We start from the raw sequence: 26,168 nt of genomic DNA, 5'->3' as shown, positions 1-26,168 counted from the left end.
GAGGCGTCAGATACCATTGTTAGCTGATGACGGTCAGGCAGCAATACCTGTGGCTGAACATGATGATATAGAAAGTGAAGAAGAGCCAGAGGAAGAAAGAGCAGCTGACTGTAGGACTGAGCTCATCGGTCAGTACTTCCAGTGAAATACAGGTATGTGAGGTGGGCCTTTTTAAGTGTTGTCTGTGCACAATCAGAAGTTGATAGCCAAAATTGCACCTCCTGACGTTTAGCATATGTGATGAAGTAATGATATCCAATGCCTATGTGTGAGTTGTGGAAGTAGACAGATAGAATGGAAGGTGTACAGTATTCGTGGCTGACCTCTAACATGTGTTGTAGCAACTGATTCCAACATTCACTTTTCACATGGACTGACCAGTATTGAGCTTGATTACCTGAATTATCCTATTCCCATCTCCTCCCACCCACAGGATGTGGATTTCATCAGTGGATCTGCTTTCTAAGGCTTTAGGTGTACATTGTCAGTAGTCAATGATGATTGAGTACAGTTCTAAGAGTTGTACATGACAGATAGCCTGTTAAATGGATCCTGTGATGGGCCTGAGCCTGGTGCTGTATAGGAACAATCTGCGTGTCCATGATTAGGAGTTATATTACAATAGGCACGCAATCAATTACCTGTATATGTGCTTACTGTGTCATCATGCCTTTCATTCTGATGGTACTCTATTTCTTGCTCCAATTACAGATGCCTCAACGGATTAGACCCTGGTGTTACTGTGGATTTCAACCTCACTCTCTGACATCTGTCTAGTGACATTACTGTTGCGATGTGTGTCCTGCTGATGGAGCCTCCATCTGATGGCCATTATACTGCCAGTTCGAATCACAGGGCATTACCAGACCACAGTTAGGTAGGACAATTGTTGCATCATTAAACACACATGTACAGTAGCTTTGTCAATAGGTGATTTATTGTGCATTTACGTTTTGTGACGAGTGAAATAAATGTGAACAACATAACAAACAGGTGTTGAGTGGAGTCATGGGAGATGGATTGATCAGAGTAGCTGCTACAACGTTTTGTCACACAGGACCAGTGTCCTTGTGACTTGGGAAAATGAGGTTCTGTCTCAGAACAATCAGCAAGGTATGTCATAGGCACACAGGGTGACAAAGCAGGAGAGGTTCACTTCCTGGCAGTGGGTTTGGTCTTGGTACCTGCTCTAGCCGAATGTCTGGATAGACATCCACGTTTGTGGGGGTGGGGAGATGGAGGGGTTCTTCAGCTACAGAGGGAGGGGTATCTGAGGCTTTGAGTTCCCCTGGCAGGTTCTCCATTGCATTAGCTGCTGCTGATGTAGAGGGGGAAATATCACGTTGCTAGTGGAAGGGGCAGGATGATGGGTTGCGAAACCACACAGGGTGCTGGTCGTGTCCCTCAGCACCCCTGCTATGGAGGCCATGGTGGTATTGTGTGCCTGCCACTGCTGCATGACCTCCTGGTGGTATTCCCTCTGCAGCCTTTGATTTTCCCTCAACATGGTGATGATCCGGCTCATCCAAGCCTCAGACGTTTGGAATGCTCCCAGGACTTGGGAGATAATATCCTGGTCAGTGGAGTCCCTTGGGTTCCACATCATCAAGCCCACAGAATTCCTCCATGCCCATTGCACTCATGTGTCTGTGCCCAAGGCACAGCATGCCCACTTCCAGTGTTAGCAGGATCATCATTGTCTGGGGTGTGAAAGTCCGACTCAGATCCCTGTACTGTGGGGCACATAATAGATTGAAGAGTTCTTGGTACACAGGTTGGGGGGCGCTTGCTTGGCTGTGATGTTATAGCAACAGGGGTGGGGAGGATTGATGTGGGCAGAGTGAGGCTGGGAGTCGTCGACTGACCAGGTGTACCCTTCTAGCAGCTTAGGCTGATAGAGGTAGCTATAGCAGAGCAGCCAAGGCTGAACTAGGAGACATGCAAAGCTCCTGCAATACCACTGCATCATATAGGTACCATACCATAAGAAAGACAATACTCAGAGTTACTAAAAATAAAGGTACTTTATTTTAGTTACAATGTGCCAAAAATATCTCAATGGATATACTCCTTGGGAGGCAAGTAACATACACATAATATACACAAATAACCAGATCAGGTAAGTAAAACAGTCAGAAAATAGTGCAAACACTGTAGAACACAATAGAATGCGATAGGCCTAGGGGCAACACAACCCATATACTAAGTAAGTGGAATGCAAACCACAAATGCACCCCTAGGCAAGTGTAGTGTGTAGAGGGTCACTGGGAGTGTCAGAAAACACCAAGGGTATAGAAGAGACCCCACCCAGGACCCAGGAAAGCAGGAGTAAAGTACTACTATCTCCCCCAAAACCCACTAAAGTCGTGATGAAGGATTTTGCAAGGACCACACAAGACTGCCAAGCACTGAAGATGCATTCCTGGACCTGAAGACCTGTAAGGGAAGGGGACCACATCCAAGAGTCGCTGAAGTGTCCAGGGGGGGCAGAAGCCCACTAAACCCCAGGTGAAGGTGCAAAATTGCTGCCTCCAGTTGGAAGAAGATGCTGGTTCTGCACCAACGGAGTGAGGTAGGCGGTTCTGCTTTGTGCAGAAGATGTCCGATGACGTGCTGGCAGATGTAGGGTGGTTCCTTGGCAAAGTAACACAAACAAGCGTTGCTACACGCAAGGGTCATAGTTGAAGAAAAATGGTGCTGCCCGGGCCCAGGAAGGACCTGGATGTCGCCACTCAGGATGGGGAGGCAAAGGGAGCCCTCAGCAATGTAGAGAGCCCACTGGACAAAGGGAAGCACCCGCAGGAGCCCTTGAGCACGGGTTCAAGAAGACTGAACATGGCGGTCATCTCAACACTGCACAAAGAGGTCCCACAACACCAGAGGTCAACTCAGGGAGCTGAGTGTCACAGGACGGAGTGCTGGGGACCTAGGCTCAGCTCTGCATGCAGGATTTCTTGGAAATGTGCACAGAAGCCCTTGTAGCTGCAGATCACATGGTGCACAGTGGTACTGTCTGGGGAAGGGAGACTTACCTCCTCCAAATTCGGACATTTGGACTCTGGATAGTCGGGGTCACTTGGGTCCACCACCTGTGTTCCAGGGACCAGGCTTGTCAAGATGAGAGGGGACCCAGAGTACCAGTGAGGCTGTAGTTTGGTGCCTGCTGGAGCAGGGGGAAGACTCCGCCAACCCACAGGAGATTTCTTTGTGGCTTCCAGTGCAGGTTGAAGGCAGACAGCCCTCAGAGCATGCACCAACAGGAAACAGTTGAGAAAGCCATCAGAATTAGGTGCTACAATGTCACTGGTAGTCTTCTGGCTACTTTGTTGCAGTTTTGCAGGCGTCTGTTCTGCTTTCCTACATATCTCCTGTCGGAGCTTACAGAACCTCTCTGGAATGCCCTTCTGAGTTCAAAAAAGACCTTTATTGTTGTTAATTCTCCCCCACCCACAAGTTCTTGAGAGACAAAATTAGTAGATTTCAAGCACACGTTTAAAAGAGTAGTCGCAGCAATGAAAGCAAAATATATTACAGTACTTCTCAGTTGCAATGTACACAGCAAATATATATGATTATAGAATAGCAAAGCATAAAAGTCAAATTCATCACTGTATGGGCAAGGCGGCAGGGCCTATCTTCAGCTTCATCTTTCTGGGGTCTGCAAGTTGATGACTCCGGTCAACTGCGAGAAAGAGATTATTTACCCAAACGGGAGTCTGCCAACTGACGTCTTGCTCCAGCCTGAAGTCAAGCAGATTCAAATCCAACTCACTGTAGCCCACAGTCATCCTTAAAAGCAAACTCAGTGTGAGATCTGAACGACCTTGGAGAATGGCCAGTTCTCTGAGCCATTCCGCTCTCAGACTGGATTGCGAGGTAAACTCAAAATCTACGTGCTCTTATCAGCTATGGTCTGGTGTGAAGAAAACAGCTTGGTTCATCTTGTGGAAAAACACAGCTTGGATTCTCAACTGCAATGTCTAACTCCACGTTAAAGCCAATAGGCAGCTAACCTAAATATCAAATGCACTGTCTAATGTCATGTCAAAGCCAATAGGCAGCTAAACTGAATACAGAATGTAATGTCTAATGCCATGTCAAAGCCAATAGACAGCTGAGCTGAATACAAAATGTAATGTCTAATATCGTGTCAAAGCCAATAGGTAGCTAAGCTGCTAATGTCATGTCAAAGCCAATAGGCAGCTAACCTAAATATCAAATGTAATGTCTAATATCATGTCAAAGCCAATAGGCAGAATACAGAATGTAATGGCTAACTCCATGTTAAAGCCAATAGGCGGCTAAACTGAACAAAACATACAATGTGCTACTGGTGAACATTGAGCAACTAATATGCAGAGTGGTGAAACACAAAGTCATTGGTCAAACACAATTAATAGCATAACATTCCACCCTATGGCCAATGAATTTTTGTTTCACATACCTCTTATTTCAAACAAAAAACAAAAAAACGACTAATATCAACTCAAAAAAACATTATAAGCAAATCAGATTTGAATGATCAAAGCAATCACTGTAAAGCAATGGAAGTGGATTAACATATTGATCTCATAACCTTTCACATTGAATACATCTGCACAGAAAAGACTGAAACTTTTATACTCTGAATGAGATTATAGTGTCTCTAAAATAGCAATTTGATGTAGCATGAGCTCTACTCATGTAAAGGTGCATGGTCCACCTGAAAGGTTTGCTGGAAGGTAAGTGAAAGTCAGAGTTCCATATGAAAAAACATAGACAGTTAACTGTTAAGGTTGCTTAGTTCCAGTGGAAGAATACAATCAAAAAAGTTGAACTTGAACTGAAGGCGCCAGTTGCGCAAAATAGATCCATGGTGCTTGCACTTTACTCAATCAGGTTCAGGTTGGGGGTTCGGTCCCTTCTCCGACCCCACACGCACACACCAGGAGGGAGACCACACAGCACACTCAGGGGCAGTGGCGAAATGTGGTAGAATCTGCAAAAGAAAAAAGTATGACTTTTCTTGCAAATAACATTTGTCATCTGAAATGTGCCCTTCCTCTCCCTTTTTATAAGCAGCAAGACGTTTTTAGGGCCCTTTGTTATGATTTCTGCAGGTTCTGGAGGGTCACTTGGGGATTCAACCCACACCTCAGCACTAAGGGTTTTATCTGCTGCACCACAGCTTCCCTTTTCTTGCACTGTCAGAAGGGCTGGGGCAGACTTATTCTTTACCAAACCTCCATTCACTGCATTTTTGACAAGTTGGGCCATTCTGTCTCCAATTTGTATGAATGAATCAGATTATTTTCCAGTGATCAGCATAATTTTGATTTCTCCTTGGTAATCTGCAGCAATCACTCGCCCTAAAACCAGATCAATTTGCCATATCTGTCCTGGTAACTTTCCTCTCCCCAACTGCTCTGTGACTGTTTGTGGGACAGATCTCTCTTGTGCGTGCTGCACAGTTTTTGTCAAATCTAGGGGAATGTGCATCCCAATCATCTCTGCCCACCTGTAAGTGGCTTTTTCTCCCAGCTCTCCACATTTCTGGTGCACCCACTTAGCCATCCCCACTAAGTCAGAATTCTGGGTGGACACTTCAGACTCTGAATTTTTCTCATTAACATCTGCAAGGGAATTGAACCAGTTATGTACAAGCCATGTGGAAAACCAAACGGCTAAACCATTGGCAGTGAATCAAGAATCAGTGTAAAAATGACACATCTCAAACAGCTCTTGCTTTAAAGTCTGACACACATTGTACGACACTGTTCCTTCTCCTGTGCTAGAAAACAACATTTCAGTCAATGAATCATTAGTCAAACAAACATGCTTTTTATCCTCAGGGGACACGAATTCAAATGGTGCACTCAATTTCACTGGTGACTCTTTTACCTGTGGTACTCCCTGCACCCTCTCCACATCCTGAAAAAGGGCTTGTGGCACCTGTTCATGTAGGGCTGCAGTAACTCTAGCCCTGTCTTGCATGTACCAGATCCAGTGTATGATCCTAGCTAGGGGCACTCTTTTCTTCCCCTGTCCCTGATTTACATGTAAATCAGTGTTTCCCTCTTGCACTGCGCAGAAACCTAGGGCCATATTTATACTTTTTGACGCAAAACTGCGCTAACGCAGTTTTGCGTCAAAAAAATTAGCGCCGGCTAACGCCATTCTGAAGCACCATGCAGGTGCCGTATTTATTCAATGACGTTAGCCGGCGTTAGCCGCCGGCGCTGCCTGGTGTGCGTGAAAAAAAATGACATACACCAGGCAGCGCCGGCGTAGGGGGATATGGAGCTTGGGCGCCAAAAAATGGGGCAAGTCAGGCTGAGGCAAATTTTTCACCTCAACCCAATTTGCGCCATTTTTTCAGACTCCCAACCCCCATTGAAATGACTCCTGTCTTAGCAAAGACAGGAGTCATGCCCCCTTGCCCAATGGCCATGCCCAGGGGACTTCTGTCCCCTGGGCATGGTCATTGGGCATAGTGGCATGTAGGGGGGCACAAATCAGGCCCCCGATGCCACAAAATAAATTAAAAAAAATACTTACCTGAACTTACCTTAATGTCCCTGGGATGGGTCCCTCCAGCCTTGGGTGTCCTCCTGGGGTGGGCAAGGATGACAGGGGGGGTCCCTGGGGGCATGGGAGGGCACGTCTGGGCTCCTTCCGAGCCCACAGGTCCCTTAACGCCTGCCCTGACCAGGCGCTAAAAAACGGCGCAAAAGCGGCTGGACGTCACTTTTTTTGACCCGCCCACTTGACCTGCGTGAATTTTGCCCGGGAGTGTAAATACGTCGCACATGTCTCGGAGTAAATTTTTTAGACGGGAACGCCTACCTTGCATATCATTAACGCAAAGTAGGTGTCCACGCTAAAAAATGACGCAAACTCCATGGACTTTGGCGCTAGACGCGTCTAACGCCAAAGTATAAATATGGATTTAGTTTTGCGTCGGAATTGCGTCAAAAAAACAACGCAATCCCGGCGCAAACAGAGTATAAATATGCCCCCTAAAGTCTGCATTATTTCATTTGTCAAATCACAAGCGCGCAGCTGCTTATATTTTTTCCTAGTGACTTCATACCAAAGTGTTAAGATTTCACTCAGATGAGGGCTATACTGTTTCCAAAAATCAAACAAGCAAGTCTCTTGCTTAGTGCAAACAGTAAGAAACTCTAAAATCTTTCGTTTTACTTGCACATTTTGCGACGGTACCTCGTAAATCACATTCTGAGCTCTGTTCTCCGTGTTATCAGTTAAGGAATGTACTACGACTGCCAAAAAACCTGGCTCACACGGAGGCTCAGACTGGCTCACAGCTGTCTTAACCCCCTCATTACTGGAATGGGAAAAGACAGAGGCGGTCATTCTGACCTTGGCGGACGGCGGAGGCCGTCCGCCAAGGTACCGCCGTCAGAACACCGCGGTCGAAAGACCGCGGCGGTGATTCTGACATTTGCCCTGGGCTGGCGGGCGGCCGCCAAAAGGCCGCCCGCCAGCCCAGGGCAAATCAACCTTCCCACTAGGATGCCGGCTCAGAATTGAGCCGGCGGAGTGGGAAGGTGCGACGGGTGCAGTTGCACCCGTCGCGTATTTCAGTGTCTGCTGGGCAGACACTGAAATACTTTTTGGGGCCCTCTTACGGGGGCCCCTGCCGTGCCCATGCCATTGGCATGGGCACGGCAGGGGCCCCCAGGGGCCCCGCGGCACCCCCTACCGCCATCCTGTTCATGGCGGGAGAGCCGCCATGAACAGGATGGCGGTAGGGGGTGTCTGAATCCCCATGGCTGCCGGCTTTCCGCTTCTGGCCGCGGCTGTACCGCCGTGGTCAGAATGCCCGGCGGAGCACCGCCAGCCTGTTGGCGGTGCTACCGCCGACCTCCGCCCTGGCGGTAATTACCGCCAGGGTGAGAATGAGGCCCAGATTCTTCTAAAACAGCAGTTTTATAGATTTCAGCATTGTCTTGCATTAATGTGTTTTGGCTAATTTGCTCACGTAAATTCTTATTTTCATGTTCTAACTGTCTACATTTCTCCTGCATTTTTCTGTTAGCAGATAAAAGTATCCAAACCCTTTTGTCAAGAACAAAAGGAACATCATTGCTTTCAAAGGGCACATTTTCTAAATATGCTTTATCACAGCACGAAAACATGTTTCTCACAGCAGCATCAGGCAGTTTAACTTCACATGCATTTTCAAACATGGTCTGCCGTGCTTCTGTAATTCTCTAAACAACATTTTTAAATTGTGCACATAGAAATCTCCAATTTGACTCTCAAGGCTGCTGACTACAACATAATGTTCTGCTTTCCTACATATCTCCTATTGGAGCTTACAGAACCTCTCTGGAATGCACTTCTGAGTTCAAAGAAGACCTTTATTGTTGTTAATTCTCACCCACCCACATGTTCTTGAGAGAAAAAATTAGTAGATTTCAAGCACACGTTTAAAAGAGTAGTCACAGCAATGAAAGCAAAATATATCACAGTACTTCTTAGTTGCAATGTACACAGCAAATATATATGATTATAGCATAGCAAAGCATAAACGTCAAATTCAGGGGACGTGGCCAAGATGGCGGCGTGCTAGGACGTGCATGTCCGAGCTCCGCCGCCCTGGCCCTCTGAATAGCTGTCTGGTCTGCCGAGGGGGTCGCCTTGAGGCCCCCCAAAAGCTACGGACACCGTCGTGGGCCGAGATCTGACCCCTGAAGACTCCGGGGCATGCCGCGCGGCTTTTGGCTTCCGGGTGCCGGCGGGTGCTGAGGTGTGGCCTAAGTCGCGGTGCGGCATGGGCGGCGGCCTGCGCTGGCAGGAAGATCTTTCCCCGGCGGCTCGCCTGATTTAGCGCCGGAGGGCTGAGGGCCGAGGAGGCTCGTTTTCTTTTTCTCCTTTTTTTGTTGCAATTTTGGCCCTGGTGCTGACGGGGAGGCGTGGAGGGCCTGGGCCCTAAGAACTTGGAGCTGTGGGCACAGGGAGGCACCCTTCCATGCCTGTGCTGGCTGAGGCCAGGAAGCTGTTGCCCCCATACTGGTGTGCCTCGCAGCAGATAGAGGAGAGGCCTGAGATCCCGGTTATGGACGGGGGAGGCCAGTGCATTGCCACGGGGTCACCCAGCGCCCCCCAAGACAGCAAGTAAGTGTGGGCCCAGGTAAAAAACGCAAAACTGGAACGCCTCAGCGGAGGATAGCCAGGTGTTGGACGCGAACACTGGCCCGATCCGGTGACGCTCCCATGATTGCCAGGGAGGGCGGGCTAGGCACAAGAAGGCAGAGGCTGTAAAGATCACCTCCCGCAGGAGGTGATTACTGGGCTCGGGGCCCAGACACAGACTTTGTCGTGGCAAATCCGACCGCCCTGCTACCGGTGGAGGTGTTGTAGATACCTGGGCAGCTGACCCGGCGATTGGCGATTGGGCCTGTGAAATATGGCGACTTCTAAGTCTAAACGAGAGTGGACAGTGAAGGACATGCTGGCAGGTGCCCGTATGACATTGGGTGACATGGCCGAGGACTCACTGGCGACAAGACCCACAGAAGGTGGAATGGATGTGGATTCTGATGTAGGTTCACCGGTCACGAAGGGCTTTTTGGCCTCCCTTTTTGATTCGCTCCGTAGCGATATACATGATTTGCGGTGGGACATATCCCAGGAGGTGAAGGAGCTGCGAGGAGAGGTGACCTCCTTGGGGGAGCGTGTCTCGCAATTGGAGGATGGTGAGATTCCTCGTGGCGAAGAATTAGCGGGTCTGCAGCAGGAGGTTGTCCGTCTCCGAGAGCAGCAGGATCACCTCCAGTTAGCAGTCGAGGATTTGGAAAATCGCTTGAGGAGACAAAACATACGCAATGGGGGGCCATGGTAGGGGTGGAGAAGGAAGACATCAGGACTATGTGAGGGGCCTGTTTCGTTCCCTACTTGGCCCGGATGAGACGCAGGAGATAGTCCTGGATAGGGTGCATCGAGTTAGCCGTGGCGGCGACCCTGGAGACCGCCCGCCGGACATTCTGGCCTGCCTTCACAACTTTGTCCTCAAAGAACGGATTTTACAACGAGCCCGCACTCTTCAGAAGGTACTCTTTAGAGGACATGAACTTCAACTATTCCATGACCTCTCTGTGCGTACATTGCAAAGGAGGAGAGAATTTAGATCGATCACAGAGCACTTGCGGGAGCACAATGTGTCTTACTTTTGGGGTCATCCATTCCGCCTAGTCTTTCGCTGGGAGGAGCAGCTTTGGCAGGTAACATCTGTCTTGGAGGCGGCCCGGATCCTGGGTTTGGAGGATATAAGCCAGGTGTCGAGTGAGGGGTCGGCCTTGTCGGGGGGGGCCCCCACACTGGCGGCGAAAGGAGAAGAGGCGGAAGCTGCAGCGCCCGACTGCCTCGGAGCTGAGATCAGAGAGGGAATCTGCTTTGAGTAGTGTGGCGACCGGAACTTCGGCGTAGAGAAGAGTGCCCGGAGGTGTCCTGATTTTCGGTTGGCCTTGCTGCAAACGGCATGTCGGCCATTGGAGAGGGTCGGGGCGGTGGGGGCAACGGACGTGAAGCAACAGACATGGCTGGTTCTACTGCCCTCTGGAGACTTTTCCTCGTGAGGACGGATGTGCGAGGACTCTTATGTTTTGTGCACCTGTTGTGCATAATGGTTGATTGTTGTTGGGTTTCCCGGCGGTGTTGGCACTTAAGTGGAGATTTTCCCAGGGCTTGTGGTTACAGGTGGGATAGATCTTGGCACGGGGGCTTCCCTCCTGCGCTTTCTCCTCCTCTCTGCCTGCGACCTTTAACTTAGCTTATGATTATTAAATGTACGAGCTTGAACGTCCGTGGGCTCAATAATCCTACCAAGAGGTTGGCCGTTCTGTCCACCCTAGAGAGGTCTGGCAGTCATATATGTCTGCTTCAGGAGACTCATCTCGTCCCAAAAGACACTTATCTTATGCGCTCCAGGTGGTTCCCTAGGCAGTTTTGGTCCTCGGCAACATCAAAGCACGCGGGGTGGCGATATTACTAGCGCGCACATTCCTGAGGGATGTGGTGTCCAAACTCCATGAGATACAAGGGAGGCTTCTGGTCATGCGATTGAGGTTGGGGGGGTTTTCCTTCACTATTGCTTCTCTGTACGCGCCTAATTCTCAGCAGGAAGCCTTCTTAAGATGAGCCTCAACCCCACTGTTGCAGTCTCCAGATGGCACTATGAGGTGGGTCGCAGTTTGCGACCCCATTGTGAGTATGGGCACTCACGGGGATGGTGGCCTGCTGGAGACAGCAGACCACCATGTACGTGACTGCTTTTTAATAAAGCGTTTTTTTTTTTTCCATCTGCAGCCCGTTTTCCTTAAAGGACTGCAACTGACGTCTAGCTCCAGCCTGAAGTCAAGCAGATTCAAATCCAACTCACTGTAGCCCAGAGTCATCCTTAAAAGCAAACTCAGTGTGAGATCTGAACGACCTTGGAGAATGGCCAGTTCTCTGAGCCGTTCCGCTCTCAGACTGGATTGCGAGGTAAACACACAATCTACGTGCTCTTATCAGCTAAGGTCTGGTGTGAAGAAAACAACTTGGTTCATCTTGTGGAAAAACACAGCTTGGATTCTCACCTGCAATGTCTAACTCCACGTTAAAGCCAATAGGCAGCTAACCTAAATATCAAATGTAATGTCTAATGTCATGTCAAAGGCAATAGCCAGCTAAACTGAATACATAATGTAATGTCTAATGCCATGTCAAAGCCAATAGGCAGCTGAGCTGAATACAAAATGTAATGTCTAATATCATGTCAAAGCCAATAGGCAGCTAAGCTGCTAATGTCATGTCAAAGCCATTAGGCAGCTAACCTAAATATCAAATGTAATGTCTACTATCATGTCAAAGCTAATAGGCAGAATACAGAATGTAATGGCTAACTCCATGTTAAAGCCAATAGGCGGCTAAACTGAACAAAACATACAATGTGCTACTGGTGAACATTGAGCAACTAATATGCGCAGTGGTGAAACACAAAGTCATTGGTCAAACACAATTAATAGCATCACAGCGTCTTGGAGCAGTCAGCAGTCGATCTTTGGCAGAAGTTGAAGAAAGAAGTGCAGAGAAGTCCCGGTGGATTCTAGTTGAACTCTGAAGAGAAGCCCACAGGAGAGACCCTAAATAGCCATGAGAGTAGGTTTAGCTACCTACCCAGGTATGCACCTATCAGGAGGAGTCTCTGATGTCACCTGCCTGCACCGGCCACTCAGAGGCCTCCAGAGTGTCCCCACACCTCTGAAAACAAGATGGCAGAGGTCTGAGACACACTGGAGGAGGTCCTGTGGAGGTCCTGTGCTTCACCCCTGGGGTGGTGATGGACAGGGGAGTGGTCTCTCCCCTTTCCTTTGTCCAGTTTCGCGCCAGAGCAGGCACTAAGATTCCCTAAACTGGTGTATACTGGCGTATGCAAGGAGGGCACCATCTGTGCCCATCAAAGCATTTCCAGAGGCTCTGGGAGGCTGCCCCTCCCAAGCCTGTAACACCTATTTCAAAAGGGAGAGGGTGTAACACCCTCCTCTCAAAGGAAATACATTGTTCTGCCTTCCTGGGACTGAGCTGCTCAGACTCCAGGAGGACATAACCCTGTCTGAGGGGTGCCAGCAACGTAGCTGCAGAGAAAACCCCAGAGAGCTGGTTTGGCAGTATTGAGGGTCCATAGTGGAGCCCCAGGGTGCATGGGATTGGCCTCCAATACCATATCTGGAATGGGGGGACAATTCCATGATCTTGGACACCTCACATGGCCATATTCAGAGTTACCATTGTGCAGCTACATATAGGTGATGACCTACATGTAGTGCACGTGTAAAATGGTGTTCACGCACTCACAAAGTTCGAGGAAATGGCACTGAACAATGTGGGGTCACCCATGCTAGTGTGAGGGTGCCCTCACACTTACTAGATTTGCACCTATCCAGGGTTGGACATATAGGTGACTTATAAGTTACTTAAGTGCAGTGTAAAATGGCTGTAAAATAGTGCAGACACTATTTTACCCAGGCTGCAGTGGTAGTCCTGTGAAGATTTTGTCTGAGCTACTCATGGGTGGCAAAAGTAATGCTGCATCCCATAAGGATCTCTTGGAACCCCAATGCCCTGGGTACCTAGGTACCATATACTAGGGATTTTTAAGGGGGTTCCAATGTGCCAATCAGAATTGGTAATTGTAGTCACTAGCCTATAAAGGCAGAGAGAGCATGAGCACTGAGGTTATGATTAGCAGAGCCTCAGTGACACAGTTAGGCACTACACAGGCATACACATTTAGGCCACAAACTGTGAGCACTGGGGTCCTGGCTAGCAGGATCCCAGTGAGACAGGCAAAAACATACTGACATACATGTAAAATTGGGGTTAACATGCCAAGAAAGATGGTACTTTCCTACAAGGGCTGACAGTGTCTGGTATCCTCTCCATGGTGGCAACAGCAGGGTTACCTGTGGATGGAGTGAGACACATAGTATAGTTAAGAAAGTGTGTTTGGTTCCCTCTTTGTGGGATGCAGGCAGTAGCTTACCATGATACCCGGCAATGACAATGACAGATGCTGCACAGCATAGCTTGGTAGTACATAGAAGTAAGTGACAGGAGTACCAAACTCCATGTTGGGTACCGTCATCAATGATTTGACCATGTGACACTACTGATGGGTTCTGTTACTATCTGATGCTTGACATGACTATTAAACTCTGCTACCTAGTGAGTAGCCAGGCTTGGTAGTTGTCAAACAATATGGCTGCACATTGAACCATGATGTCCCATTTGGCAACACAGTATATGAGTATGCCAGAGTAATATTCCTGTCTGTGGAGCTTGTGTATGCACATGAAGTCTGGCATCTTACTTTCCAACCCATGGTCAGTCCATTACAGGCTTGGAGATGTGGCTCAGTGTCCATTTGGAATTGTCACTGAGCTGTAGCTGCGTTTTGCCTTGCTTTCCATTGTGGGGTGCGATTGCATTGCTGCCGTTGCCATGTACTGGTCATCAGTCGAACATTCTAGTTATTGTAGGTAGATAAATGCATGTAATGTGATGTGCACATTGCATGTTTTCGCATTGAAACGTTAGTGCATTGTGGGAGTCGTAGTGATAGGATTAGCCTGTGGTATCCGTGTCCTTGCTAAGGGCTGTGTGTGGTGGTGGCATGGAGGAGAGGGGCATTCGGTGATTGGCAGGTAGGTGTAGTGGGACTTTCAGTGAATTAGGGGTATTTTGGGGGTGACGAAGCATGCAGTACACGACAACTGTTTGACATTGATGTTGTGGGTACTTACCAGACTCCAGTCCCCCTTGTAGTCCAGTCATGCCCTTAGGATGCAGTATATTCAAGACCTTCTCCTCCCAAGATGTTAAGTGTTGGGGAGGAGGTGGGGGCCAACCGCCAATCTTCTGCATGGCTATTTGGTGTCTCAATGCCATGGAATGCAACTCCCCCCTGAGGTCATTCCAGCTCTTCTTGATGTCGTCCCTTGTGCGTGGATGGCTGCCCCCTGAGTTGACCCTATTGATGATTTTTTGCCATAACTCCATGTCCCTGGCAACTGTTGTTTGCTGGACCTGTGCTCCAAATGGTTATGGCTCTACCCTGACAATTTCATACACCATGACCCTCAACTCATTGTCGGTGAATAGTGGGTGCTTTTGTGGGGACATAGCTGTGGTTGTGTTGACGGTGTGGAGGGGTGTTGCATATGAAAGGGTTCAGTGTTGGGTGATTAATGGGATGTGGGTAGTGTGTTGTGAGAGATGGATGGCTGTTGTGGAATGTGTGCGCTTGTTATGTGTATATTGTATTTGTGCGATGAGTCCATGCCTATAGTGTTAGGGTGCGCTCTCTTTGTATGTGCCTGTCCTCTGTTTCTCATTATTGCAGTTTTGTTGCAAAGGCTTGTGGGTTGTGTGGAGGTGTGTTATATAGTGGTATGTGTAGGTATTTTGGGTGTGTGGATGTGTGTCAGGTGTGGGTTATTCAAACTGTCTGATGTGGTGTTGGGTTCTGTCAGTGGTGGTCTCTGACAGCAGCAGCTCACACAGCCAATGTTTTTCCACCACGAAAGAACCGCTGTGGTGATTTGTGGGTTTAATTTGGTGGGTCGATTTGTGTCAGGCTGGCGGGCCCGTGGTGGAACAGCCTCTTTCCCGCCCTCAAGTGTCCTGGCAGTTTTGGACTTGTGGCTGTTTTTAGGCGGTCTTCACAGTGTGGGTCATAATACAGTGTTCGGATGACTGCCAACATTGCAGTCCTTTGGCGGCCGCCACCACAGTGGTCTTGCCAAAAGAATGCCAAACTCGTAATGAGGCCCTCTGACTCCCAAGGAATTTGTGGAAACAGATTTTACCCTTTTTTTGTCTTACTTATGCATGCCCAGACAAAACACAAGGGAGATAACAGATACGTTTTAACTCATTTATTGAAACAATTGTAGTCTTGCATAGAAAGAATGAGCTGCAATAACTAGACAGATGAAACAAAGCAACATTACCAGCATTATGAATATGGTGAAGATAATAATTCCTACGCATCACTAAACCTATACCGAGAGCATAGTTAGTGTACCTTCTGCTCTTGATCTATCTAGGTGGATAGTCTTAGCTGCCCACACCTGAAGAACTGAATCAGGATTTGGTCTGTAGTATAGATGGTAGTCCCATACTGGAAACTGGAAGATCAGCACCAGTAGAGCTGCATGTTTAATACACCATTTGTCCCAAGCAGGTCGCAGCCAGAGTGCCCCTCTGACCTCCCTGGGTCAGTGTATTATTTATGTAATAAAAGCTACACCATTTTTGGCAGTTTCCAGCCCACACACCTGACCACACTGCTTTTGACATCGGCACTGGGGTGGAACTATGTCCTTCAGTGAGCACTGGAGCCAGAACAAGCAGCAGGACCCATATAACCTACTCTAGCTTTCTTCAGCATGAAAAGCATGCAGAATGTGCCTGGGCATGCACTCAGGACAAGCCTGGGCCAAGACAGGTCCATCTTTGCCTGTCAGCACCCGCAAGAGGCAGGGTTGGGCCCCTCCTTCCATCTCAACTGTACAGCTAATAACAATCAGGATAATGTAAGTGAATATGAATTATCTTTACACTATATTGAGTGGCTGCCCTGACATTACATCTGAAATTGTATTGATTGCCAAAATGTGGAACTCGGTAGCGAGCAGGTGGGTAAACCATGGGGAAACAAAAGGTGCCTAAATTATGTAAAACTAACAATAACAAATTTAAGAAGCCTACTACAGAAGGTACTCCCCCTAGAACTAATGCAGGGAAGAGCTGCACCCTGGATGATATTGATCATTTAATCAAAGAGGTTGAGTGTAAGGAAATGGCTCCCTGTTGCTTTTACCCCCCACTTTTTGCCTGATACTGATGCTGACTTGACTGAGATGTGTGCTGGGACACTGCTAACCAGGCCCCAGCACTGGTGTTCTTTCACCTAAAATGTACCATTGTCTCCACAATTGGCACAAACCTGGCACCCAGGTAAGTCCCTTGTAACTCGTACCCCTAGTACCAAGGGCCCTGAGGCCAGGGAAGGTCTCTAAGGGCTGCAGCATGTCCTATGCCACCCTAGGGACCCCTCACTCAGCACAGATACACTGCTTGCCAGTTTGTGTGTGCTGGTGGGGATAAAATGACTAAGTCGACATGGCACTCCCCTCAGGGTGCCATGCCAACCTCACAGTGTCTGTGGCATAGGTAATTCACCCCTCTAGCAGGCCTTACAGCCCTAAGGCAGGGTGCACTATACCACAGGTGACTTCGTGTTACAATGCCCCAGGGCACTCCAGCTAGTGGAGATGCCCGCCCCCTGGACACAGCCCCCACTTTTGGCTGCAAGTCCAGGGGAGATAATGAGAAAAACAAGGAGGAGTCATCCACCAGTCAGGACAGCCTCTAAGGTGTCCTGAGCTGAGGTGACCCATGCCGTTAGGAATCCTCCATCTTGATTTTGGAGGATTCCCCCAATAGGAATAGGGATGTGCCCCCCTCCCCTCAGGGAGGAGGCACAAGGAGGGTGTAGCCACCCTCACGGACAGTAGCCATTAGCTACTGCCCTCCCAGACCTAAACACACCCCTAAATTCAGTATTTAGGGGCTCCCCAGAACCTAGGAAACTAGATTCCTGCAACCTACGACGAAGAAGGACTGCTGACCTGAAGCCCTGCAGAGAAGACGGAGACACCAACTGCTTTGGCCCCAGCCCTACCAGCCTGTCTCCCCACTTCGAGAAAAACTGCAACAGCGACGCGTTCCCTAGGGTCCAGCGAACTCTGAAGCCTCAGAGGACTACCCTGCATCTAAAAGGACCAAGAACTCCTGAGGACAGCGGCCCTGTTCCAAAGAAACCAAAACTTGCAACAAAGAAACAACTTTAAAAGGACTCCACGTTTCCCGCTGGAAGCGTGAGACTTTCCACTCTGCACCCGACGCCCCCGGCTCGACCTGCGGAGAAACAACACTACAGGGAGGACTCCCCAGTGACTGCAACCCTGTGAGTAGCCAGAGTTGACCCCCCTTAGCCGCCCTGTGACGCCTGCAGAGGGAATCTAGAGGCTCCCCCTGACCACGACTGCCGGCTTCCAAGAACCCGACGACTGGTAAAGACACTGCTCCCGCAGATCCCAGGACCTGAAGGATCCGACCTCTAGTGCAGAAGTGACCCCCAGGTGGCCCTCTCCCTTGCCCAGGTGTTGGCTACCCCGAGGAGCCCTCCCCTTGCCTGCCTGCTTCGCTGAAGAGACCCCTGGGTCTCCAATTGAAACCTATTGCAAACCTGACACCTGTTTGCACTCTGCACCCGGCCGCCCCCGTGCCGCTGAGGGTGTACTTTTTGTGCTCACTTATGTCCCCACCGGTGCCCTACAAAACCCCCCCTGGTCTGCCCTCCGAAGTCGCTGGTACTTACCTGCTGGCAGACTGGAACCGGGGCACCCCCTTCTCCATTGAAGCCTATGTGTTTTGGACACCACTTTGACCTCTGCTCCTGACCCGCCCTGAGTTGCTGGTGTGGTAACTTTGGGGTTGCCCTGAACCCCCAATGGTGGGTTACCTTGGACCCAACTTTGAACTTTGTAGATGGTTTACTTACCTGCAAAACTAACAAATACTTACCTCCCCCAGGAACTGTTGACATTTGCACTGTCTAGTTTTAAAATAGCTAATTGCCACTTTTGCCAAAACTGTACATGCTATTTTGCTGATTCAAAGTTCCTATGATACCTAAGTGAAGTACCTTTCATTTGAAGTATTGATTGTAAATCTTGAACCTGTGGTTCTTAAAATAAACTAAGAAAATATATTTTTCTATATAAAAACCTATTGGCCTGGAATTGTCTTTGAGTGTGTGTTCCTCATTTATTGCCTGTGTGTGTTCAGCAAATGCTTAACACTACCCTCTGATAAGCCTACTGCTTGACCACACTACCACAAAATAGAGCATTAGAATGATCTCTTTTTGCCACTATCTTACCTCTAAGGGGAACCCTTGGACTCTGTGCATGCTATTTCTTACTTTGAAATAGTACATACAGACCCAACTTCCTACATTGAGCCAATATTAAATACTGAATCAACCAAGGACACTGAGCCCACTACTAAAGTGTCAATCATGTTTAAGAGGAGTGTATGGAAGACCACAAGTGGAGCATGCAAAGTCATGTTAGATCACAGTGATTCTTCTGCAAATTGCCCTTTGCCTCAAACCACTGTGCCACCATTGTTTCCCGAAATAATTATTCTTCCTAATGTTCCTTACTCAAATAGGTACACTTCGCTAACAGATGGTGTGATACCTAATCGGCTCACAAATTTAGCTATAACTCAACCTCAAGTTCTACCTCCACCTAGGGCTAAATACTATTTCAGCTGATCCAGGAGTCACTGTGGGTACAATTTACTCAGACTCTGCAGGTGCAGAGAGCTTCTTAGCACTTCATCGTAAGCTAGATGATTTAAAGGATGTAAGGGTTAATCAATAGATCTATAAAAGTGAATAATTTTGCCAACACCTGTTGATGTAACTGTCACCCCAATTCTGAGACTGTAAAACGGAGGGGACCAGCTACTGAGGATAATTTTAGTAGTGCAGAGCCAGCTACATCAGTGATTTCTAAATTTACACCATCCAATGAATTAAAATCGAATCATCTCCATAGTACCAAGACCCCCAGTGCAGATGCTAAAAACTTGCTGCTGAAGGAGCACCGGAGAGGTGTCCTACCTCAGTGATATTTCCAGGAGGGAAACCTTTATTGTCTGCCCGGTGCAGATTCTACTGAGGCCACAAACATTTTTAGGCCTCCATTAATTCAACCATATGTTCTCAGAACATATCCAAGTTCCCTTGTTCCTGTTGCAAGGGATTTATATGCAACTAGATACCCTCACAGGCATTTATTACTTAGCACGCAATTTACACACAGGAGAACTTCAGTACCTAAATAAGAAGTGGCGCTTTTGAAGATATTGATTTGTTAATCCATAAGGTCATAAACTTGATCAGATCTATAGGGGCTGTTTATTCATTGTGAGGTCAGATGTTGAATATGCCAAGAAATACAACAAGAAACCATCCTTTTTGGATTATGTCATGATGGTATTAAAAATAGAACTGCTGGCCCAAGGTCTCATAAACTCTGAACTCCGCACCTGCCAACTTATAGATCCCATCAATTATGTTATCAAGATGAAAATATCTCCCCGTCCCAGCAGACACTCACTAACAATAATTTAAAGCAACAGCCAAATCATGCTAAACCACTCAAGTAAATCAAGATCTAACACTCCAGGCTACTGTATAAATGATGAAGTCTCTATCCTGAATTTGATTGATTGGCTGGGCAGAATGAAAGTGCTAAAGAAGAGATAAATTCAGCTAAGCGTCTCTGCACTAATATCAAGGCCCCTGTTTGCAACTTTGAATAGGAATCCCAGGATAGAACCAAGACTGGAAAAATGCTTGACCCTAAACTTGCTAGCCAATCTCCCCGGGGGCAGGCCATTGATGGCCATAGACTCTTAACGACATTTGCTCAGAAGGGGTGGTTTCTCCTTGATCTCTTGGAACCTGGCTGGGGTCATGTCGAAGCTTAGTGACTATGAATGGATATCCTTAATAGAGAGTTATGATGCTTTCTTATTTCAGGGAACCTGGGTGATCAACAGTGTCTTTATAAATGGGTTTCTTACTTATAGTGTGGAAGCGGCACGTCCTAGGAAATCTGGGAGGGTGATTGGAGGGTTGATGATCCTCTCCTGAACTAAAGGGACTTCAGTTTAAATTCCCGTTGGGCCTGAACATGGTAGGTCAATGGCTGCAAGCAGTGAGTCACTTGTTTTTTTTATGCTGAATGATTTGATTGACCTGTTCCAACAGAAAGCTGAAGTAATTGTAGAAGAGGATTTTAATGCATCATTTGTGACCTCACCACTTATCAGCATGGTAACCAAGCAGGAGTATGAGCAGTGGGTTATCCCTAGCCTGACAGGCAAACCGCAACATCATTACTCTAACTTTGCCCTGCAAATTGCATCTATAGTGGTGGGTCGGAGTCAGAGAGCATGTAATGGGAGATCCTGCTCCGATCCAGATTATGGCAGTGATGTTCAAGTTCTAGTGTCATCAATTATGTTTTACTTGATGTTAAGCTTTGGTCACACCTCCATGATATGAAGGTTGTAACTTGCACTGAAAGTGATCAGAACCCATTGATTATGACCCTAATTGGAGATGATTTTCAATAGATCCTTATTAACTTGCTCTACTTTGGTTCCTGAACCTATTATAATCAACAACCTCAGAAGAGTTTCTTGGCCCAGTATGATGGCAAACCTTAAATTACATGCAGAGATTGACCAATTGTGTATTATTTGTCTGACTATGAAAATACCGTAGATACTACCATATCGATTTTAGACATTCATGAACGTTTCTTCAGCATGCAACAGGGTATTTGTTTCCTAAGAGTCCCACCGTAGGCCAATATTCCATCCAAAGGATCCCAAATGGTTTTCAGAGAGTGCAAATTGTCTGAGCAGACATTAAAAAGGGGTGTCACAGGCTGCAGTCGCTCAGAAATAGGCACTTCACTGTCCAGGTACAAGAAATCATGTACTCAAGCTAAGCGCAATGGAGAGAATAAAAATTGGCAAGATATACTGCAGGCTCTTTAAATGAACGATAGTCGAATCTTTTGGCACATAATTACAAATTGGAGCATTGGGGATGCAAACCCAAGCCGATATCACATCCAACCTGAAAAACAGGAAGACCACTTCTCTGCATTGTATGCCCAAGATAAATCCACTAAGCAGCGTCCTGTCTAATTATGCACAGTCTGTCTAATTATGGGGTTTACCCATTGTTTAGAGGTGCAGCAAATTTTGAAAACATACATCTGGCCCTATTGCATTCTCAGTGAGTTGCTTTCTGCTAAACATTTGGTTAAACACAAGAAGCTTTTGAAACAACCTTTAACCATAGCAGTGTGACCTGGAGTAATCTGCCTTTGTATGCTGCATTACATGCATTATGTAGTTTATTAAGCTGCATTCTTTTCGCCTGCAGTGTGCTGTTTCTTGGAACCATTTCAAAGGAATGAAGCAAATGCTCTCTTATGGAAACTAATTTGAGTTTTTAGAGTTTATGCTTGTACTTTGTATTTTGTTTAATACTGTATACTTTTAATTAATTCTGGCTCATCATGTAGCAAGTCTGTAACTAGTAGGGTTAGCTATTCACAAGAGGCCTGATTTAGAACTCAGCAGACAGGTTACTCCGTCACAATGGTAACAGATAGCCTGTCCACCCAAATTTACCCCCTATTTTATATAATAGGATTTAAATTTTGCCAGACAGAATATCCATCATCGCTGTGACAGAGTAACCCATCTGCCGAGTTCTAAATCAGGCCCTAAGTTTTCAGTGCATTTTATTATTTTTGTAGAATAGATGATGTTATGTATCAACCAAGCTGTCTTATTTAGGCAGTATGTGAGCTGAGATCGGACAGGCCAACTTTAGCAATTTTAGTAACTTTCAAATGATTGTTGTCTTAGAATGTAGCAATGGTGTACTGTGTTATTTGTTTGATATTTTATTTGCATACTTTGATGGTCAAGAAACCGAATAAAATATTTTTGAATGAGTTAAAGACACACAATGTTAAAGGCACAGATTTGTTGAAATGATTTGTCTAGTTGAAGCACTAGGATACCTTGTACTGTATTCCCAGCCTTGAACAGAATGTACTGATTATATGTCAAGAAAGGCTAAGTAGAAACAAGCAACATGTACAATGTTTTCTTAGAATAATATCATGCAAGCACAAGTGTTTAAAATGTTAGTGCAAAAAGAGATGTCAGCTAAAGCACGTACACTGTAAAATATAAGGCTAAGATAGAATAAAGCTAAAATAGAAAACCATTGTAGGTCCAAGAGGGCCTCACTATCTTTGTAATAATTGAAACATTTCTAATCCATACTTTCTATGTGATATCATGTCATGAAATGTATGTGCCTTCTGTTCCTGAAACATTACAAATAATGTGCTATTTGGAGACAAGTCAAACCTCTTGATTACATGTGTTTTGTTCTGTCCGAGACTTTTGCTTGGAGATTTATTGCTCTGCCAGAGAGCTCACTGAGCTTTTCTTTTCTTTGGAAGACAGACCTTGTACTGGCCTAATTGTTAGTTTACTTGATTTACTAATTACTTTCCCTTTCTGTATTCAAACTATACTTCTGGATAAACCTATAGTCTTGGACTTAGTCTATCTGAGACTGAGACAGATCTTTTCCCACCTAATGACTCTTGATTTCTTTATTGAGAAAAATAGCTTTTATGGGACATTTGTGCCTCTGACACCACAGAACCCTCATGTGTTGTCCACGTCCTTTTTCCAAATTATGCCACATTCTCTGCTCTCAGTGAGGTCCCTTGTGCAAGTCACAGAGGTTTAAGGATTGATCTCTTGGGCATCCCCTTTGACTTATTAGTACAGATTCAGATACTCCAACGGTCAGTAACCAACAGCTCAGAATTCCATGGGGCCTCATAACACCCTTGATAGCAAGCCTGCCTTTTCATCTGTCTCCACAACCCACCTCACCTCCTGTTGACCTGTCTTCGAGTTGATCAGTGTTATCAGTTTCACCTACTAATGCTGTGTTTGAGCTTCCCATTGGGCATCCTTTCCTGACAGTTAATAATTTCTACTGAGGAGGTTACCAACATTGCAAAAGTGAAACATCGAATGGCCATAAAATTGATTCAGATCCCACTATCCTCATAGGGGCTAGAAAGATGTATCTTTCTTTAGGGCATTGGACTTTATTTGATGATGTTGACGTTTTTATAGAAAGCAATTTATTGGCAGATTTGTAGGACATTGTTTTCTGCTTATTTTTAAAAAATCCCCCCCCCCCCTTGAATATTAACTTGCTGCCTGACATTTTGTGGGGTGTTTTCATACTTGTTCACCCCCTTCATGTTGGGATTTCCCCCTACAATAAGACTCTAATATGTTTCCTTTACTCCAATCCCAAAAACAAGTTCAATTTTTATATAATGCAATTTATTTAGGGGATTTATCCTCAAACTCTATGGATATATGTGAGTTTGATTTTGAGTGTGTTTTTATTGTAGGAGGCTGATTTGGTGGGGTTGAATGGGTAGAGATGGTGGAGGTGATGGTGCAGCTAGTTGAGGCAGAGATGGTATATTAGTAAGTGGTATATCCCTCATGTTCTGAGGTTCCTCTGTAGCATCTTGTATTGAAGAAGGCCATTGGCATTTTTTGGTTATTACCTCTGTCATCTTCATGGTCAATACATGTTGCCTTGCAGTCTTGTCGCTCAAACTACAGAGATGTTCTTGGTGTATCTCACAGTATTGTGAAAGGTGTAGGTCCACTTGTCAGTCATTTGAGGGAGTCCTTTAACAGAGTCAGCAATCCTACAGAGAGTTGTTCCCATTATATGAATACCCCTCCTCTGCACAGTGGCTGCTGTTGCATAAAATGCTTCTCCCCTGTGAGATATTAGACCTTACCAACCTGCCCTACCTGTGTGGCATCTGATACGGCCCCCAGTCACAGTTCTGAGTTAAATCCATTATTCTTTTGCTCACCATGACACCCCAGTTTGGACTCAAACATATGCAAATCAGTCTTAACCCTGCTCCCCATGGGAACAGTCCAGTCGAACTGCCTGGCCTTGTCGTCCCTGGACTAGAAACAAACATCATGTGACTGGTTTCGGGTATTACCCCTCATCAGCCAGACTAGCTTGAGTCCTGTGACACAGCCAGCAAGGGACCTATGTCTGGGCAGACACTGGTCACTTAGGGTGGACATAGAAACACAAGAGGATGATGGACAGGGTGCTGAAACTTTTCTAACACTCACCTTAAGTCACAGATCTGGGTTAAATCTATCATTCTTTTGTTCAACATGCCACCGCAGTTTGGACTCAGCCATAAGCAAAACAGTCTTATCTCTGCTCCCCATTGGGACAGTCCAACCCAAACTGCCAGGCCAGGTCCCCCCTGGACCTGAAACAAGCATCATTGGACTGTTTTGTGGTATCACCCCTCATCAGCCAGGATAGCTTGAATCCAGTGGCACACCAAGCAAGGGACCCATGTCTGGCATGCCCTGGCAACTTAGGGCAAACAAAGTAACACAACAAGATGATGGACGAAGTGCTGAAACTTTTCAAACACACTCTCAGTCACAGATCTGGGTTAAATCCATTGTTCTTTTCCTCACTATGCCACGCCATTTTGGACCTAGCCATATTGTAATCAGTCTTAGCCCTGCTCCCCATGGGAACAGTCCAGCCTGAATTGCCAGGCCAGGTCCTCCCTGGTCTGGAAACAAGCATCATGCCACCCTTTGCAGGGTATTTCCCCTCCTCAGCTCGTCTAGCTTGATTCCAGTGACACAGCAAGTAAGGGACCCATATCTGGGCAAATCCAGGCAACTTAGGGTGAACATAGCAACACAGCAAGATGATGGGCGGATTGCTGAGACTCTTCAAAAACTCACCCCCAGTCACAGGTCTGGATTCACCATGCCACCCAGTTTGGACCCAACCATTTACAAAGCATTTGTGGCATGGCCAGCTCCTCGACCCCATCTTCACAAACTCTAACAACATCACAATGGGTCAAATCAGCCCTTTCCCCTGGCCAGGTCACCTGGTCAAATTCCACCTGCACATCTCCCACCATCATAGAACTGCACCCTCCAAGACCACTCAAAGAAATTAGAGCAGAATTTCAGAAGAAGCATGAATCTCTGAAATCCAACCCAACTGCCCGTAACTCCGAGATGATCTCATACAATCCATCACTGTATTCAATACCTAGATCTCCTTCTGTGTAGACTTCCTGTCCCTTTCACAACCACTGTCACCCTTAGGATAAGACTACAAGCAAGTTGGTACACAGAAGATCGCAGACTCTGCATGTGCCACTGTAAGCAACTGGAATGCCCCTGAATAACAATAGAACAACCTTCAAATCAGCCCTCTGACACTACCACCAGCAAATCCAAGACACCAAATGCTCTGCCTTAATTGATTAAATCGTGAACAGCACCAACAAAGCCAAATGAATCTTTGCGATTGTGAGAGACTTCACCTCCAGTGCTCCCTGCTCCACCACCACCACACCTCTCAGGGTCTCTGCAACCAGCTCTCCCACTTTCTTCACAACAAAATAAGGAACAACTGCGCCAGCCAATAGGACCCATTAACCCTTGCTGCCCTCCAACCTGATGATACACGCAAGAATTGCTCTGAATTGTTCGTCCATGATCTCCTTGATTAAAACATTCTCAACAGTTTGATTCATATACTCATGTTTCACTTTGGACCCGTGCCCACACTTCATTTTCACCAGAGGACTCAATCCAATCTTCTCTACACTCACCCAAATCTTCAACATCTTCCTCACCTCTGCAATCTTCTGGTAAGCCTAGAAGAACTCCCCCATTCTTCCCTTCCTGTAGAAACCCTAAGCAGACCCGAAGACTCCTGCTTCTTACCAACCTATCTCCCTGCTTCCCTGTTAAGTGAAAATCCTAGGAAAACTCATCAACAGACAACATTCAAACCACCGCAAAGACCAACCACA

This window comes from Pleurodeles waltl, chromosome 5, assembly GCF_031143425.1.
Source record: "Pleurodeles waltl isolate 20211129_DDA chromosome 5, aPleWal1.hap1.20221129, whole genome shotgun sequence".
In the NCBI taxonomy this organism is placed as follows: Eukaryota; Metazoa; Chordata; class Amphibia; order Caudata; family Salamandridae; genus Pleurodeles; species Pleurodeles waltl.
Note: the sequence above shows the minus strand (reverse complement) of the source record.